The 4177-nt window shown below is 41.0% G+C and overlaps 1 long non-coding RNA gene across 1 annotated transcript in view; it reads right to left on the reverse strand.

Moving 5' to 3' along the window:
- Nucleotides 1-1343: 1343 nt before the first annotated feature.
- LOC122549678 overlaps nt 1344-4177 on the reverse strand; it is a 6201-nt gene continuing 3367 nt past the window's right edge. Inside the window, exons 2-3 of the long non-coding RNA XR_006311635.1 lie at nt 2972-3004; nt 1344-1714 (exon numbers count right to left, since the gene is read on the reverse strand). This is a non-coding gene — a long non-coding RNA (uncharacterized LOC122549678). The remainder of the gene's footprint in view (nt 1715-2971; nt 3005-4177) is intronic.

The following is a 4177-nucleotide window of genomic DNA, read 5'->3' on the forward strand; positions in this document are numbered from 1 at the left end:
GGGAACGGTCTTTGTGGAAGGCGGAAAGGGGTGGGGAGGGAAATATATTCCTGGTGGTGGAGTCTGTTTGGAGGTGGCGGAAATATCGGCAGATGATTTGGTTTATGCGAAGGTTGGTAGGGTGGAAGGTGAGCACCAGGGGCGTTCTATCCTTGTTACAGTTGGAGGCGTGGGGTCTGAGGGCAGAGGTGCGGGATGTGGATGAGATGCGTTGGAGGGCATCTTTAACCACGTGGGAAGGGAAATTGCGGTCTCGAAAGAAGGAGGCCATCTGGTGTGTTCTGTGGTGGAACTGGACCTCCTGGGAGCAGACATGGCGGAGGCAGAGGAATTGGGAATACGGGATGGCATTTTTGCAAGAGGTAGGGTGGGAAGAGGTGTAATCCAGGTAGCTGTGGGAGTCGGTGGGTTTGTAAAAAATGTCAGTGTCAAGTCGATCGTCATTAATGGAGATGGAGAGGTCCAGGAAGGGGAGGGAGGTGTCAGAGATGGTCCAGGTAAATTTAAGTTCAGGTTGGAATGTGTTGTTGAAGTTGATGAATTGCTCAACCTCCTCGCGGGAGCACGAGATGATGAATTGCTTAACCTCCAGCCTCCATTAAATCATTGAATCAGGTTAATGTCACGTTAAGTACATTAAGCTGCATCAATTATTTTCTGTACAGGCATAAATTAGTGCAATTTATTGAGTCTGAGTTTTCTGTTTTTTTACTGGAAAATGCACAGAAAATAACAAAAAAAAATGTTTTGAGCCCAACTCTGTTTCCATTGTCCCAGGTTTGGTGGAATCTGCTAAAGTAAGGAGGAATTCATGCATCCATAATAGTTGCTGGGGAAACAAAGTGTTGCTAATGAGGCAGGAGCCTCATTGTTCTGTCTTCTTTTCCTCAAGTCTTGCTAATTGAATGCTCAGATGTAGGGATGCATAGGGATGCTGGAGACCCCTCTCCATTTTAGATTAAAGATCTCAGGGAGGAAAACATAATGTATTTGAAGTCCATAAGAAGCAGATCTCGCCTTTGTCTTACAGCCTCCAATCTCTTTTGAGGCTGGAGGTCTTGTTACTGCTGTTTCCAACAACAATGATAGGGTCCCAAGGTCAGCAAGCAGGTTATGAGATCTGCGTTGCTTATGCTTTCCTTGTGTGGATCGTTCCATACAAAAGGCCTGCCAAGTGAGGCAGGCTACAGATAGCATTTATGACTCAGCTGTTCAAATGATATAACACAAACTCAGGCAGTGTCAAGCTAGGGCTGATATAACACACTACAATCACAAGGTTCCTATTGAGTATGACCAAAGTAGACAAATAATGAAAACAATGGCATGTGGTGTGTCTTTCATTTACTCTCCAACTTTCTGCATGCAAACAAACACAAGTTTAATAATAAAATCATTTTCAGAATTTTACAAGTTTTCCATAAAGTATTTGTTTTAACATACTTTAATTTCTAACATGAGTATTACCTGAAAAGCTCAATGAATAATCCCCCCCAAAAAATTAAGAATTGTTTTTGAAAGTGTCTGATTTTGAAAAGAGGACATTTATGCTTAATGCTGAAGATGAAATATTCTACCAACTATTCATAATCAAAATAATAGGAAGTATTTTTATTACAACGCTCAAAATCAGAAACTGAAGATGAAGACATTCACATGGCACGGAATGGCAGAGTCTTCTAACGAATTGCTTGAAGCTTGCTTCTTTGATATTCTAGTTCAAAAATGATATATTTTACGAGCTGATCCTCAATTCCAAATGACTATATTATACTAAAGCCATAAAATAGACAAATTATTTCAGAAATATACTGCTTCAAACTTTATTCTTCTATATTTCTCCAGCTGAATATCAATTCTGATGCCAATATGCCCCTGCCTAAACTGAAATGCTGGTTACAGAGATCATCGAGATGTAATTTTGTTGAAGCAATTTTTTTGATTTGTGCAACCTCCAGATCACTGGAAGGTCTAATAAGCTTCAAAAATCATTTATTTTTCTTTTAAATTACACTGACTGATCTATAACAAATAACCTAAAAAGCAAACCTTGCCTATTTTGGCACAAAATAAGGTCTTAATATAAAACCTTGGGAGGTTTTGGGGGAGATCCTGAGTAAAGTCGTATTTAGGGTTGATGCTATGATTATATGTAACAGCATTGCTACATACCTATTGATTGTGCTTTTCGAAAATCAAAGGCACAGTGTCCAGGATTCTCCTTCAAATTGTCCCTATCATTCCATTTAAATTCTTGTTACAAAAAAATCCAAAAACTTCTGGTATCTTCACATAAGAATAACGTAAATCCATTGTCTCCAATTTAATCAGTATCTTTGCTTTATTTTGTAATAATTCACCTTTCCTTGCGAATGAACTCGTGCGACGGCAGTTCAATAGACAGGTGTTCTCTATTATCCGTCTAAGTCATTACTCTTAATCCTTAAACCTCAGCAATGAAGGTTAGTGGCCTGTGGAGGGCATCCACAGAGCAAAGATAACCTTTGCATATTTGCAGAACCAGCATTCTGTTGTTTCAACTTCTCTCAGCTCGATGCACTAGCCTCTGATTGCCCTTCTGATGCGGCAATGTTCTAATCCAGGACCTGCATTTTGCCAATACTTTCTGCAACTTTGAGGATGTGATACAGACATAATCAGGACCTACATGTAAATGTATTTGCTGAACAGAAAACAACACACGTATTGTCCATAGACAACATAGTAGGAATAAATCGTGACTTCCGCATGGCAAGTGCAGAGTTTTGGAAATACTGCTGGAGAGTTAAACTTTGAAATGCCGTTGGATAATACAGAACTGGTTCCATGCTGCAGTCAATAAAATGTACTACAATGTTTAACTGAAAATTTCTAATTTTGTCTCTCTTTGCCTGGAGAAGTGTTTCCATCTGCTAGCACTCTTCTGAATGAATTACAGTGAATTTAACAGGAACCAAAGTTTCTTACTCACCTGCCATTGTTCCAGCGTGAGATTGGCAACCCCCTGTAAAATGATGGAACTGACATGTTAAGCTTGTTTGATTTCAAAAGCAAATATTACTTTGGCTCCTGTTAGCATCAGGGTCTCCATCTATCCCTTTCAAAGCAAATGTTACTGTGATGAGGAGCAATTAGAGACAAAGATGTGTCCATTTATATAATACATTGCCCAACCACAGGATGCTCCAAAGCTTTGACAGTCAAGGAAGTTCTGTCATAGTGTAGTTACTGTCGTTACAAAACAAACTTGGGGTGGCATGGTGGCTCAGTGGTTAGCACCATCACCTCACAGAGCCAGGGACCTGGGTTTGATACCCGCCTCAGGTGATTGTGTGTGGAGTTTGCACATTCTCCCCGTGTTTGTGTGGGTTTCGTCCGAATGCTCTGGTTTCCTCCCACAATTCAAAGATGTGCAGGTTAGGTGAATTGGCCATGCTAAATTGCCCATAGTGTTCAGGGATGTGCAGGCTAGGTGCATTAGTCGTGTAAATATAGGATAATAGGGTAGGGGAATTAGTCTGGGTGATTATTCTTTGGAGGGCCAGAGTGGACCTGTTGGGCCGACCGGCCTGTTTCCACACTGCAGGGATTCTTTGAAACAGCAATGTGATTATGACCTGATGTTAATTGAAGGACAAATATTGGTCAAGACCACTGGAATAAATTATTTGAAATATTGCTTATAGGATCCACCTGAGCAGGCAAATAGAGTCTTATCTTAATAACCCATCTGAAAAATGGCACCAACAGAACTGCAATAATCCTCCAGTGCTGACTGGACAATAGACAATAGACAATAGACAACAGGTGCAGGAGTAGGCCATTCTGCCCTTCGAGCCTGCACCACCATTCATTATGATCATGGCTGATCATCCTCAATCAGTATCCTGTTCCTGCCTTATCTCCATAACCCTTGATTCCACCATTCCTGAGAGCTCTATCCAACTCTTTCTTAAACGAATTCAGAGACTGGGCCTCCACTACTTTCTGGGGCAAAGCATTCCATGCACCCACCACTCTCTGGGTGAAGAAGTTTCTCCTCATCTCTGTTCTAAATGACCTATCCCTTATTTTTAAGCTGTGTCCTCTGGTTCGGCACTCACCCATCAGCGGAAACATGTTTCCTGCCTCCAGAGTGTCCAATCCTTTAATAATCTTATATGTCTCAATCAGATCC

Source organism: Chiloscyllium plagiosum, chromosome 5, assembly GCF_004010195.1.
Source record: "Chiloscyllium plagiosum isolate BGI_BamShark_2017 chromosome 5, ASM401019v2, whole genome shotgun sequence".
NCBI classification, from domain to species: Eukaryota; Metazoa; Chordata; class Chondrichthyes; order Orectolobiformes; family Hemiscylliidae; genus Chiloscyllium; species Chiloscyllium plagiosum.